Here is a 15273-nt window from a genome sequence, read left to right on the forward strand (position 1 = left end):
ATTTTTTCTTCAAGACAGGTTTCTCTGTGTAGCTTTGCGCCTTTCCTGGAACTCACTTGGTAGACCAGGCTGGCCTCAAACTCACAGAGATCAGCCTGGCTCTGCCTCCCGAGTGCTGGGATTAAAGGCGTGCGCCACCACTGCCCAGCTTGTATTGTAGAGATATTTAAAAGCAGGTTTTAATAACTATAGAACACTGATATAACTCACTTTTTTTATAATTAAATTGAAAAGTTATGAAAAAAATCTCCAAGTATGTTTGTGTATCTGAAAAGCATACTGGTCCACAACTCAGTTCTAAAATCACAAGGTTTTCAGGGTGGCATATATGTTTGTGTCTGTGTCTGTGTGTGTATGTTTGTGTCTGTGTCTGTGTGTGTATATTTGTGTCTGTGTGTGTGTGTGTGTGTATGTCTGTGTCTGTATGTATGTCTGTGTGTGTATATATGTCTGTGTCTGTGTCTATTGTCTGTGTGTGTGTGTGTGTGTGTGTGTGTGTGTGTGTGTGTATGTCTGTGTCTGTGTCTATTGTCTGTATGTGTATGTCTGTGTGTGTGTGTGTCTGTGTCTGTGTCTGTGTCTGTATCTATTGTCTGTGTCTGTGTGTAAACTACTTCTTTGGTAGAAAAACCTTGCCTGAATTAATGTGAAATGTTATTTTGTCCTGGTTAATGAGTAATGCTCTATTTTTGCATAGAAACATTGAACATCCTTAACCGTGGGCTGCTTAACTTGCATAATAAGATTGACTGCACACATGTAAGGATAACATGGTGGTAGTTGCATCCTGTACTCTCAAATAAAAAACAAAGCTGAATTGTGCAGTTATCCAACTGCAGGAGTTACAGTGAAGGGGCTATAAGCCTAAACAACAAAATATCCTTAGTAATTTACTGGTCGAGGTTACCATTGGTCATTATTTTTTCTTTATACTCTGACCTGCTTTTATGTATTTTGCAATAAACATTTATAACTCATCATCAGATAAAATAAGTATTCTGATTTTATGGATGAAAGTCTGATATGAGGATATGAGGATGAACTAAAGCCAACCAAACCATACCAATTTGAAAATGAACACAGTTGAAGCATCATTGTCAGTCACAACTCACAAGTTAATTACTTCTAGAATCCCTTTAGTTAGGACTTGCACTTAGGTCTCTAACCTGGGGTGTTTGGATTTGTTGAAGAAAGCCTTCTGAGACAAATCCGGAGATAATAGGAGCATTGGACATTGCCTTCCCCAGGCTGTGTTTGGGTTCAGGAGGACACCTGGTAGGGGATGCTTGCCTGTAGAAAACCTAGAGTAAGGTCTTCCACCTGAGTGGAGCCCAGATATTGGTACCCAGGGCGATTTTGTCATATTCTGTTTATGTGGTTTGGTCAAGAGGCACACCAGAACCATGGTGGAGCACTGAGTTGTGAGGCAGGGGCATTGCCATGTGAAATATTTACTCCAGTAATGGACTTTTCCTTTGGGTCTAGGTGGACACTCACTGATCAATCACAAGGTTGCCTCACGGAGCTTTGGGGTCCATGTCTGAATGGATTGCTGTAGCCTTCTCATCTCTTCCTCTGCCCAGTTCCCGGCCTCCTAAGACTCGAAGCCAGGACAGGACCTGGGGAAATTATATGTAAGTCTTTTACTAAAATGTCTTTTCCTTAACTAAATGGGTAAATATGAGGTAGTAACACCAATAACCCAAGCACACCAAGCATCGTGAGAATTGTAAATGAGGCCGAAATTCCTATATTAGTGCTTCCTTAGCTTGGTGGTTCTCAGGCATTATTAGCCTTATGTCAGAATCACACCAGCAGTTTCAAGCCAGTAGATCCAGTGCTGGCCAGCAATCTGCTCTGCTAACAGTTCCCAAGTGATGCTGGTATAGTTGCTCCAAGGCCCTCACTTTGAGAATCACTGCTTTAACTCAAGTGTGTTAGAGGGGTGAATGGTAACAGTAAGAAACTATGTGCTTTAATATTAAATACATTAAGACATAGAATCTGACCGGGCAGTGGTGGCATGCGCCTTTAATCCCAACAATCGGGAGGCAGAGGCAGGCGGACCTCTGTGAGTTCGAGGCCAGCCTGGTCTACAGAGCGAGTTCCAGGTCAGCCAGGACTACACAAAGAAACTCTGTTCTCAAAAAACAAACAAACAAACAAAAAAGTAGAACCTGTACTTAACGTACTGACATGTGTCTCCAAAAACAGCTTAATGGCCTGCCCGGGAGCGTCAGCTGGGAAGTTCAGCCTTACCACTTGCCAGCTTTCCTCCTGGAGTGCTGGCCATTGTTTGCCCTTGGTCTGCAGAAGGTCGGAGTAACAGTGTGGCTGTTAGCTCGAGACAAAGGCCACAGTCCCTTGACAGGTGTGCTTGTCATTTGTGATACATCAAAAGGGGAAGTCTTTCCCCCAGGGCTGGAGAGTCTGTCGCTCCTTTTCGAGGCCAGTCTTCATAGTAGTGTTTCTCCTTGCTACACCGATGTGCAACTTCATTTACAAAAGGCACGTGAAGGGAGGCCGGCCGCCGGTAACTAATCCATCTGCAAGGCTCAGCTTTTAGAGGTTTCCAAGGCCTCAGTACTGGCATATTTTTAGGTCAGCTCATTACTTGTGTTAGCTTCCAAAAAGCCAACTACTTACCTGCCAACAACAAGGACAGTTTACTCGAGACTGATTTTTAAAAAATTAAGTTTGGCTAAGCATATGCTCACTTGGACACAAGTAAGTAGACATACAAATCTATACACACACCTGTGATCATGCTGTGTGCTTCTGAGCTTTCAGTGCAGAAATGTTAAGTGTTTTTATTTCATGAAATAAAGTGAATATAAAACTGCAGTCACGTTACTGTCCTGTCCAGGAAATATCTAAAATATCTAAATGAAATCGGCTGGACACGGTCAGTGTTGTTGCTCATATGGAGTTCCTGGGGTTGTCAAGCTCACACCGTCCGGAAGTAGAATGCTAGTTGCCAGCAGTAGGAGCAGAGTGTGGGGTTTGTTGTCTAGTGGGTGGAGTGTGGACTGGGAAAGTTGACTTTTGATAGTTGATGGTGGTGTTAGTTGCACAATAATGTCCATCATCTTTTTTGTTTTTGTTTTTGTTTTTGTTTTTGTTTTGTTTTGTTTTGTTTTTCGAGACAAGGTTTTTTCTGTGTAGCTTTGTGCCTTTCCTGGAACTTGCTTTGGAGAGCAAGCTGGCCTCGAACTCACAGAGATCCCCCTGCCTCTGCCTCCCGAGAGCTGGGATTAAAGGCATGTGCCACGGCCATTCAGGAATGTCTATCTTTCTGTTTTGTTTTGTTTTGTTTTGCCAGAGCTGAGGATCGAACCCAGGGCCTTGTGCTTGCTAGGCAAGCGCTCTCTCTACCACTGAGCTAAATCCCCAACCCTCCCCAATGTCTATCATCTTAACATCACCAAACTGTACATTTTTTAAATGATTTAAACAGTATTTTATGTTATGTTTTAACACAATTTAAAACGCAACTAAATAGCAGTGCACAGTCTTCCTTTTAAGAATGCTGGTTCTTGACAGCACTGCTGAAGTTTTCCAGGGTGCAGTGGCATCTTCACCACTCTGTGTCATCCCACTTCCTTTTGCTCAGCCCCTAACAGCAGAGGCAGAGGCCCAGCCACAGGGATGGAATCCCCATTGGAGCAAAGACACCCCTGACAGAAACCATCCAAGGAGATTACCATCAGCAGTTACAGTCTCTTCCAAACTCCACACAGCGTGGAGGAAGTTGCCTTGCTGAGGTGAAGGGGGCTGTGCAGGGAGGCTGCTCCATTTCCTGGAGAAGTTCCTAGGCAAGCGAAACCCAGAGCAGAGTCATGAAGTTGTGTGCCCGACTTTTGCTCTTAATGGGTCTTCTTGCTTGGTGAGGTGGGCACGTGAGAGAAGCTGGGGAAGAGAGACCTGCCTCCACCCAGTCACGGCTAAGAGGAGTAGGCTTTACTAGGCCAGTGAGTCACAGAAGAGGTCAGGGAGTACCCCACCTGCAGGCCCGTGGGAAGCACTGGCTTCCTCCACCCAACTCTGCCTTCTTGCTTTTTGCCTTTTATTGTTTGGAGAGAGCTGGCCTGGAAGTACAGCCAGCAGGTTCCCACTGGGACTGTAGCATGTTTTCTTCAGATCTGAACTGTCTCTAGACTTTATCCCTGGAACAGATCATACACAAGGATCCAAGGGCAGATGCAGATTGATAATCTTTAGTTTCATTAAAGGCGTGTGCGTGCGTGCGTGCGTGCGTGCGTGCGTGCGTGCGTGCGTGTGTGTGTGTGTGTGTGTGTGTGTGTGGTGAGGGGTAAACTTAAACGCCATTATTGGATGTTCCTCCTAAGCTGCTTAGATTATTTCTGTGTATACACACTCAGACACATGGAACTCTGGCTTAAAGAAATGGTGTAACCAGAATAAAAATGAAACAAAGTCATTGGAATTCAAGGACAACACATACCAATCCATCCCGTCTTCCTCACGCTAGACTTTCCAAACCTTCTTAGAAATCAAGTCTTTGTGCTGCAAAGGTTTCTGACTCAAATGTTATGGGGGGATAAAGAGTAAAACTAAAATTTACTGTAGAATGGAACACCTATCAAGTGTAAGGAAGAGGGAACTAAGGATGACTTCCCCTCTGATGTCCACATGGACCTACCCAGCCCCTGAACTTGAGCTGATACAGTGAGGACGTAGCATTTAATCAAGGTCCATGCACCCCGTGAGTTTAGATGACATAACTGCAGGGCACATTGACAGATGTCCCCAGAAGAAACCAGCAAACCAGATATTGCCCAGACAGAAATGACACAAAGCAGGAAAAATTCTGGGACTCTCCTTGTCGGCCCTCCTGTTTCTTGGGGTTCACTTGGGCCTGGCTCCATATGCTGGCATGTTTACTGAAACAGTTGTAACCTGGAATGTGGAAAGCCAGGCCTTGGATTGGCTAACCTTCCAACTCCACACCCCAGGCCTTCCACACTCCTCATCCTCCCTCACATCCCACTACCCCTTTTCAGAGATCAAGGCTCAGAAAACAAGACAGCTTTGGTTTCTTTGAGGGAGGGACCTACCCTGCAGGGTATCTGCAACTTCAGCCTCTTATATGCTGAAATCACTGAGAAGAGTTAAATGTGTTGGGATTAGATCTGGAAACTGCTTTGAAAGGTCCTTCAGCAAAGAAGCCCCTGTCTGTTTGTCATTGGCCGGAAGCAAACATCGTCTTGCCCTCTGGTACCAAGGTTTCACTGCGCCATTACAGACTCGACTACATTAGCACAGGATAGAAAAGTACATGTACTTTCATTCACATTCTTGAGAAACTGTGTCACTTCCAGAATTAAGGGACTGATCTTCTGTGTGGGTTTTAGGAATAATCTATAGGCTGTGATATAATTGCTGTCCAGAGTGATGTCTAAACTAACTAGACCTGTGTATTTAGTTTCTGTGATCATTGGGGGACCATCACACAATTTTGGAGCCAGTTCTGTTGGCGTATTTTTAGAAGAATGTTTGATTTGTTCATTTACAATAGACTCCACTCACAATTACAGTCTATTCACGGAACCATCGAAATTAATTTTTATTTTTGCATGCATGCTAATAGTACAGGGGAGTGGTGTTGCCAGCATGGGGACATATGTTTATATATGAATCAAAGCCTCCAGAGTCTTCCCTCTGAGTCTCCAAATAAGCTGAGCTGTACTGCAATTTCCCTCCCAAGTAATAGCGTTGGCTGCAGAACTGCTTTATCAGTTTATTTTAATAGCCTCCAACCTGCTGAGTGCTGAAGACATGGCTTTGTGGGCACACCTGTCACTAGTGAAATGACACTTCTCACTACTATGGGGGAATTCAGGGTTCCCTTTTGTGGGTTCTTAGTCTCATTAATAAAAGGGTTTTAAAATGGATTCAGGGGCCAGTAAGATGGCTTAGCAGTTAAAGACACTAGCCACCACCTGACAGCCTCAGTTTGATCTCTGGAACCTGCATGGTGGAAGCAAAGAACTGACTCCTGGAAGTTGCCCTCTGACCTCCACACCTGTACTGTGGTACACTTTTGCGCGCGCACACACACACACACACACACACACACACATATATATATATATAACCAGGTGTGAAACTCATTTATAAGTTAGTGGGAATAAATCTCATCAGACCCTTTCATGAGAATTTTGGCTAGATTATACATTAAGAATAAAGAGCCAGGCATGGGGACACACACCTTTAATCCCAGCACTCAGTAGGCAGAAGCAGGGGCATCTCTGTGAGTTTGAGGCCAGCCTGGTCTATTGAATAAGTTCCAGGACAAGCACCAAAACTACACACGTGTGTGTGTGTGTGTGTGTGTGTGTGTGTGTGTGTGTGTGTGTGTATACATACATACATACATACATACAATTTTTTTTAAAACAGACTCATAAGGAAGCTCAAGGATCATTTTATTAGAGTTTGAGAGAAAACCACTGGGCAGGCACGTGGTAAATCTCGGAAGCTTCTGGAAGGACAGTGGAGATGAAGAGAGGATTCAATGCCTTTTTAAAATCTACGAAAGCCGCCATGTTCAGCATGGGCATTGCGTGGCAGCAGGTATAGGGATGTCAGAGAAAGTGAGAATGTCCAGAGGGTGAGTGAAAGCATTCCCAAGAAAACAGGAGGGCTAATGAGCTGGGGAAAAGCCCCAGAGTTGGGTCCTCAGGTCCATGGCCCTGTGTAGTGCGTTTTCATGGCGCTCCCAGCCACATTTGTGTGTTGCAGGCCTTTTCTGCACATGTTCTCGTTGTTAGGTGAAACCCAGGTGAGGAGGGGCTTCCAGTCTCTCTGCACCAACTGGCTTCATTCACATGTTAACGTTGGTGTAGCAGTTTTAACACACTCTCCTACCCAATCACTGAGCCCTCACGGTAAGGGCACAATAGCAGCTTACCCTTCTAGGAACCCCATTCAGCTGATTAGAAGGGGCCTGATGTCTGCAGTAGGGGTGGCAGAAAGTGCCAAGAATGGGTGTGTTGACATGTGTTTCTGCTCTTCTGCTTTAGGACACTGTGAAGTTCTAGCTAGCAGGATTATTGAAGCGCTTGGTTGTCAATTGGAAACTGTTACGTGTAGAAGATTTTCCCCATGTTCCACACCTGATTGACACCAGGTCAGATTATTAAGAGTCCTATATATTAACTATTCTAATTTCTAGAAGAAGTCAGATTCCCAAAAAGCAATTGTTTCCTTTTGGCAAAGCAGAGGTAACTTTGTATCCCTTCTTGAAAAAGTAGTCATGGTTCAGTTAACAGCAGATTCACTCTGAGAAGCATGTCAGCCAGTTTTGTCATATGGGTCTTGGTGTGCACTTACACAGATCAGAGACATGGATTCTACATAATCTGAAAGTCGTGTAAAAGAAAAACTAGTGTTCCTCCTACTCTGGCATCACATGTATTTTTGTGTGTTTTTCCAGACTGCTTGCAATCAACAACTCCAAATTCATAAGCAATGCTCTGTACTGGTTATACTGTGCAATGTGGTGGCACTTGAGAAATAGCAGCATTTTATTTAGACATCACTTTACAGGACCAAGAGCTCCTTTCTTGTTTTTCCCTTCAAGTTCTATTACTCAGCTCTTACACAGACACACATGTGGACTTACCAGTATCCTGATCAGGTAGAAGCATCTCTCAACCATTATTCTCCTTCCTACATTCAATTCAAAAACTCTTGAGTGAACTTGCAAAGCCTTTGCAACTTCTGGATTCATAAAAGAAGGATTTGCTTGTGTCCGGGTGACTTTAGTGGTAGATCTACTGACAGTATCTGATTGCTTTACAAACCATAGTTAGCGCACAGTAAGCCAGGAAAAAGGCTGGGACAGGAAAGGCTGACTTAGGGGGCCTCCTTTCCCCGTTCCTCATCCATAATCCAAACAATATGGACTCCAGTAAAACTTGAATTGCACTCAAGTGTCTGCCTTCCGAAGATGTTTCCCCTCAGCCTTGCCTCCTGCCTCCCAGAAGGCAGCATCTGTCCAGACCACTGTGCTCAGGTGCGCAGCTCTTGGCGTGTGCTAGTCCTTACTGCGCTGTAGAGAGGGTGTTGGCTGGGTTGGGATGACTCCTCACGCTTAGCCAGAGTTAAGGAGAGACTGAAGCACTGAGAGAAGAGCCAGGGGAGACTTGAGGGCTTGTTTGGGGCTCCTGAGTAGTGCCATCTATTCCTTATCTTAGAATAGGCAGAATGTCGTAAGCAGCTGTTGGAAGAGATTTTGGTTACAAAATAGGTCTTTGGAGATTTTATCTTCCCCTACACAAGATGCTAAGTTCCTTGAAGGGGGAGACTTCCTTGCACCCCTTCTTTCTCTGTGTCCTTTTGTGGAATAAGGACTCTGTGTAGATTGATGCGACCGTTCCTATGGCTCTCAGGTGACAGGTGAGTGAATGCATGCATTCCAGCACCCTCCATTTTTACCATCTTCACTGAGCAATTGACGGCACTTTAGTAAACATCCTCAATTGCGTTTGACACCCGATTGGGTACAGGTGTGGGAAAGTGGCGTACAGTACCTTGATCCTCCCCTGCCGAAGGAGATGCTAATACTGATAATGAGAATTTGGCTCCTTCGTTTTCGATTTGGTCACCGTGCTTCACTGAGTCAGAGCACCTGCTGCTAGGACGGGCATGTCACTCAGCCTGAAACTATCCCTCAGATCGCTGACGACGTTATATATGCGTTTCTCATTGTATTAATAGCCGGTGTTTGTCATATAATTTTAAGAGCATGCTAAAAGTGAGTTAGCTTTGTCATTGACATTGAGATTAACTTTCTCTAACCTAGACTAGTGAAAACTAAAATGTTCCTCACCACATAAAAGTTTTGCTTTCACTGTGTTCAGACCCTCCCATCTGTCACAGCACAGTCATTTGGTGTCGGATTTGGGGGCGGTGTGTGGTTGTTTCTCAGTGGTGTATGACCCACTTTTTCATAATACTTAATTGCCTGTGTTTTTACTATACCCGAGTCAGAAGCTGACGAGAGTGGACCAAAGCCCCAAAAGGACTTTCTGAGACTTCTCGTCAGCTCTAGAACCACATTATCAGAAGACGGTCTTAGCCCTTCAGGGTGTGTGTTCACTACCAGAGAGTGATGGGATGGTTCCTCTAGTGCCTGGATAATGAGCAAGTGCCCAGGTAATGATGCCTTTCTCACAGTTGATTCCTTTTGTGCCTTCCTTCTTTTTAACTGGACTTTGGATCAGTACCTGCATAGCTTTCCTGTTGTGATTTGGGAAGGGGGCTCAGAAGAGTGGGTATTTTCATTGGTACTTTAAGACTTTAATAACTTTTCCTTAGAAATCTGAATTTTTTTATCATAATAAAAAAAAACCTCTGTCTTCTCTGTGTGTCTAGTAGAATTCTCTTTGATTGTTGGTTGCTTTGTTTCGTTTCTACCTCTGTCAAGATAGCTGTCTATAAGCTTCAAATACCTCACTCTGTAGTGACAGCCATGTGATAGTTAAAGCTTGGTCAGCCTCAGGCTGTGGGGTGGCAGTGTGTGGTGAAAGCAGACACCGACAGATAGAAGGAGTGGGCTGATGTGGGGATGCTATGTTTTGCTAAACACTGGCCACTGCAGACGAGAGGGAAGCCACATACTGGGCTTAACTTGGGCAAAAACCATCCCTCAAAGCCTGTGTTCTGTCTATGCTTCTGACATCACGGCTGTTAACTGGGAGATTTTAAAATATCATTGTTTCACAACAAGATGCCTCTGAAGGTCATCTGTCCTGATGTCACCTCTCCTGTGAATCAGGAGAGTTTTGGTGCACGTGTCTTTACCAGAATCTGTCTGGCATGTGGCTTGTGGCACACTTGTCTGCACACTGAACGACGTACCACCTTAGAGACTTGGAACATGCCCAGAGATAAGTCAACCTTGTTTTCCATGAAACTCCTGATACAGAAAAAGAACGAAAGTACAAACAGTAACTGGAAAAAGTGTCACACATTTTAGCCACTTTGCATCCCTTGTTAGGACAAACCTGGGCTGGGTTTTTACATTCGTGAAGTTGTGCAGTAGGTGGTGAGTGTGGGTGGCTCAGAAAAAGGAGCGGTTAGAATAAGATTTTCCACTTATTGCCCTTTGTGCCTGGCTAAAAATAAGATTCATACAAATCAGAATATGTAGTGCAAGCAAAATCACTCTGTTAATTCTGATGACTGGCTTGCCCACATCTTTGCATCCGTCTGGTAAGTGGTATATTAGGGAATAAATGTCTCTGTTTAAATATCAAAGGGCAGCCAGGTTTCTTTTTTCTGTTTGTCTACACATGACAGTTTGTCATTTTCCTCTCCTAAAGGAAGAAAAGCATAATCCACATGTATACAAATTGTGTTGGTGATGCAAGCGGTCAGATCCTTGACTCCGTTCTAAAAAGCCTTGTTTAAAAGGTTGTTTCACGGTGTCCATCTTCAAGGCTTATTGCTAGAAAGTTATTTCTTATAAGCTTGTAGCACAGTGAGGAGCGGGTCACTTAGTCGTGTTGCTCTAGATATTAGTAAATGGATGTGGTAGGGACAAGAATCAATGCACACCTGTCCCGAAGTGCTCTCCGTAAACACAGATGTTGGAGGAGCAGTTGACCAAGTAAAAACTCCCTGCATCTGCCTAGAGTCTCCTGCAACCACAGTAAGTGATAACGTCTCAGTTTTGCGGCTAGACGAAACACCAAAGAGAAGTGGTGTCAGTGTTGGCAGGGAAATTTGTACCCTAGTGATCCCAGAGTTGGTGCTGTCCCATCCCACCGACTGAAGGGCTGTGGCATTTCCAGAGAAGGAGTGTCTGCAAAGTGCACCGAGCTGTTTGGTTTGATGCAGTCTGTGAAACAGATGAGTCAAGAGGGCAGCCGTTCAGAAGCCTCAACAAGGAAAGCGTCAGATCACACTCCTCTGACGGTGGCGGTCCACGGATGCTATGGCTTAACCGAGTGGAAACCTGTGAGAGAAGACAGATCCTTGTACAGAGCTTAGCCAGGAGATCTGTTGGCCTGGCCCTGCCTGCTTCACCTCCCTAGACCTGAGCATCTTGATTTGAGAATGGGAAAAGGCGCAGTACCTACCTCATGGGGTACCTGTAGGATTTGATGAGGTAACGATGTAGAGCCGTGTGCAGTGAGCGAAGCTGGTGTCATTCTTACTCATGTGACTGTATCTTGAAGATGTGCTGGAGCATGTCAGGGCATTTGAGGTTCTCCTGTATGTTTGTGGTAGAAATTTTAGGAATTAGTGCACAAAGGATCAGCCTGTGGGTCAGTATTTCTCATTTAGAGGGGAAGGGCATTTTCAGAGCAGTTAGGTTCTTTATAACCTGCTCATGCTGCCTGTCATGTTATTTTATTTCATAATGGCACGGACACAGCATGCACTCCTCCCTTTGTAGATTAGCACTGAGCGCACTCTGTTATTTTTACCCTCACACTATGCTTTTGATTTAAACATGGATATTCCAGTTCTCACAGCTGTGCACGTTAGTGGCAGTACCTGCTGGTATACATTAGGGAGGCAGCTGTACTAATGTTGTCATCGAGCAAGCTTTTAAATAGTTCAGGTGGGAACTTGCAGAACTTCAGGGCCAGTTGACTTCCATGGTGGGTCACTCCCAGAGAAAACGCGGCATCTACAGTGATGCTGGTTACCCACCAGTCATTCAGATGACCAAATGCCGACCGGCCGAGGACGGTTAGCGCTGCTTCTGTCGTCATCCGAGTCTGTTCATCATTTTCTGCTTCCTGTAATGCACACTCACCCCACTCAGTGTCGTTCTCCCCCGCCAAAGTTTTCTATTACAAGGTAAACATGGTTGTTATTTTGTAATGCAAGGGCATAGTGATAAGCACCACGTAACTTTTGGGTTAACCTTTAGAGGCCTTGGACTTGGACAGTAAGAATTGAGAGCAGACTTTGCTTCAGCCTCCTGCATGACCTTCTGAGATGCTGGTCCTCATTCATCAAATGGAAAGAGAAATTGTGACAGTACCTTGACTCTGCCTCACCTGGGACGTGACAAAAAGTGATGAATGAGAGCAATAAGCCCAGAAATGACAGCACACAGAGAAGAAGCCATGGTTTGCTGTTTGCAGTGAGTGGGTTTTTTTTTACCAGGTTTTGTTAACTTCTGAATCCTCTTCTTGTCGTCTGCCATCCCTGGTGCCACGGCTGGTTGTAGTGTAGGTACTAGTGTCAACAGATTTTCTGGGTTTCAGTGTCAGGGCCTGGCAGTCTGTAGTGGAGACATTCCTCGGGTTGATGCCCAGGATGACTGCCTTTTCTTACAAATGCAGCCCATCTCCCACAGAGTAGCCAGATTGTGCTTTCTATACGGTTTTCTCTTGAGGAAAATGGAAGACACCTTTCCCACAGAGCAAATCCTTCTGGGTGACTTTTAGAGTTCCTGGCATTAAAGACACAGCTTCAGCGTACACACACACACACACACACACACACACACACACACACACACACACACACCCCTTCATCCTTGCCAGCCTCATGCACTTTGCCACAGAAGCTTCTGTGAAAATCTTAGACTGGACAAGGTGATAAACTGGGCTCTGGCTGTGACTTCCTCCTACACCTTCGTGAGGAACGTCAAAGATGCTGAAGTTCATCCCATTCATACACTGTGCTTCTTCCTACCTAACAGTGGTTTCAACCTGTCCTTCATGTGCAATTTGAGGGTAGTGGCCAGGCTGGGCTCATTATTCCTTTGGTTGAATAATATAAAGCATTTGCAATGGAGATTTACTCTAATGATGTATTTTAAGTGCATGTCCGCATTGCTAGTTTAATGTACTCAGTCATGAAATGCTTTAGAGTTTATGGCTAATGGATAAATCCTCAGGAAAAAACCTGAAATTTTCAATAAGATTGACATTTGGAGTGCGAAATATAAATCTAATGAGAGCATTTCAGCCAAGGTTTGTAATTAGGGCTGAAGAGAGTAAATTTGTGCATGCTCCCTGCAGAAGGGCACAGAGGAAGGTGGAGTTGCATGCTCTGCTGTGAGTGAACGATGAAGGCCGATGTATCAGTGTCAGGCCGTGACACCAGAGTATAAATGATACTGTCACCAAGTGCTGCACAGAGTGCCAAGGGAATTCCACTTCAGTGAATTACATTACTTAGACAGACCTGAAGGCATTGTGTTGGAATGAGAAGAGAGAAAGAGAAGGCTGTCAGCACAGAGTGGGAGACGTTGCCATGTAACGGCAGGATAGACGTCACTGGTGTGTGTGGGACCAGGAAAGGTTAATGTTAGGTTCTGTCATATACAGTTGACCATAAGAGAAAGAGTACAAGTTGATTTCTGTGATCCGGTCAGTGTCAGAGTTTCCTTATTGTTTACAGTTGGGTGGTATTGGGGATCAATATACAATTACATATACAATTAATTACTCTCATTTTCTTTTCTCCATTGTGAAAATCTACCCTTTTCTCCTCAGTAATACTGCTCATCTCACTTCCAACCCCAGTGTAATAAAAGGATGTGTGTCAGCCATGGTTAGGTGGAGGACGCCTGTAATCCCAGCTACTTGCGAGACGAAGGCAGGAGAATTGCAAAAAGAACTCTCTTTCCCACTCCTCTTTCCTTTTGCCCCCCACTTTATGGGTTGATCTGTCTTACCATTTCTGGGCAGGAATCGGGAGAAGAAAGGCAACATTGGTCAAGCTGCCATCCCTCACTCCCTGAGTGTGTGCTGGTCTCCTCTTGTCTGGATGGATTCTGGGTGCCAGGCCCTGCAGGAGCCAACCCCAGGTATTCTGGGCTCAGTAACTCACTTCTTAACTAGGAAGTCATGTGCCCCAGAGAGAATGTTCTGTGTTGACTTTCTCAAGCATGTGTCACACCTTGTCCTTGAAATACCCATCAACAGCCTCTTGATGAGGACAAGCTACTCGAAGAACACAGGCTCTGCTGGGAACCTCCACACAGCTTAAGTGGCCGATCTTCCGGAAGCAGGGACCACTAGACTGCAGGGGTGGCACTTAGATTTGACTTTTAATCTTTCCAAAGTAATGCTGTATCCATGTCAGCATCCTGGTTTCATGTGTGTTTCATAGCTGTAGTTGTAGATTTGGTTCATTTAATCATGTAACTTAGGAAAGCCACCATATTAGGAAAGCTAGGTTTGAGGGCAGAAAGGAGAGGACTCAATTAAATATGAGATGGCTATTTCTACTTTATGCAGGTGTACCCACTTTAAAAATATTTCAAGGTGCTCTGTCGTGCGTCTCAGCGGCCGAGTGCTTGCACAGGATGTGCAAGGCCCTAGGTTTCATCGCCGCTCTCTGTGGGTGTGCGTGTCAGTCTGGGGTTCTGAAGGAACATCTCTGTAAGAGCTGCTTCGCACAGTGTGTCAGTGTCAGGCGCCATGCACAGGCCCAGCTTGCAGACTGCTTGCTCACTAACTGTAGGGGAAGTCATCTCGCCTAGACTAGCATGTCCCTATTTCCAATGTGTTTCATTTCAACCCATGTTGTGTCTGTGTGTTTGTGTGTGTGTGTGTGTGTGTGTGTGTGTGTGTGTGTGTGTGTGTATTGATATTTACTGCGTTGTTACATGTGTGACTTTTTTCTGGCTTCTTGGTGTCAGCCTGCTGTCAGACTACAGCTCTGAGCTGAACCCTGGGTGAAAGAGCTTTCACGGTGTCTAAAATGTTTCGGCTTCTCTCCATTCTGAAGAGCTTCCTTTGTTCCTTCTGCCCTGCCCGTGCCTGACTGTTCGGTCTTCTTTTTCTCGCATTAAAATTGGAAAGGGAGCAGGGGGGGCTCCTAAGGAGGAATGGGTCTGTAGAGGATTGTGAGTACTCATTCAGAAGCTATTCTTAGTTCCAAGAAATATAATGAAGCTGGGCTTTGAGTCCTGCTGAAGCTCCCATTAATGATCCCACTCCCTGCCACCTGATTCTGTTTTCCCCTAGGACGCCTGGTGTTTTCTCCCTAATATTCTGAATGGACTGTCTTCTAAGTTGGGCACATCTTGAAAGGCAGTGAGTGCTGTTGCAGTGATGGCTCGCTCATGAATCTTAATTGTCCTCTGAAGTGTTCTGTTATTACCTTTAAAGTCTGCGCCAGCAGACGCTTTCTATAGCCCTGGATTTATCATCAGAAGTCAGCCTGTTCACGTCAGCATGTTACCCACATTGTCATGACAGTGATTGCAGCTGACAGTGGCTGTCCTCTGCTGCTGTGTTCCTGGGTTCCCACTGCTGCAGATGAGAG

At 45.0% G+C, this 15273-nt stretch overlaps 1 protein-coding gene across 1 annotated transcript in view; it reads left to right on the forward strand.

Moving 5' to 3' along the window:
• Positions 1-15273, forward strand: part of Bach2 (BTB domain and CNC homolog 2) — a 335948-nt gene that overhangs the window by 177501 nt on the left and 143174 nt on the right. The window contains exon 3 of the mRNA XM_036179422.1: positions 1486-1634. The gene's annotated coding sequence lies outside the window, so the exon portion shown is untranslated. The remainder of the gene's footprint in view (positions 1-1485; positions 1635-15273) is intronic.

Source organism: Onychomys torridus, chromosome 2 (assembly GCF_903995425.1).
Source record: "Onychomys torridus chromosome 2, mOncTor1.1, whole genome shotgun sequence".
Lineage (NCBI taxonomy): Eukaryota > Metazoa > Chordata > Mammalia > Rodentia > Cricetidae > Onychomys > Onychomys torridus.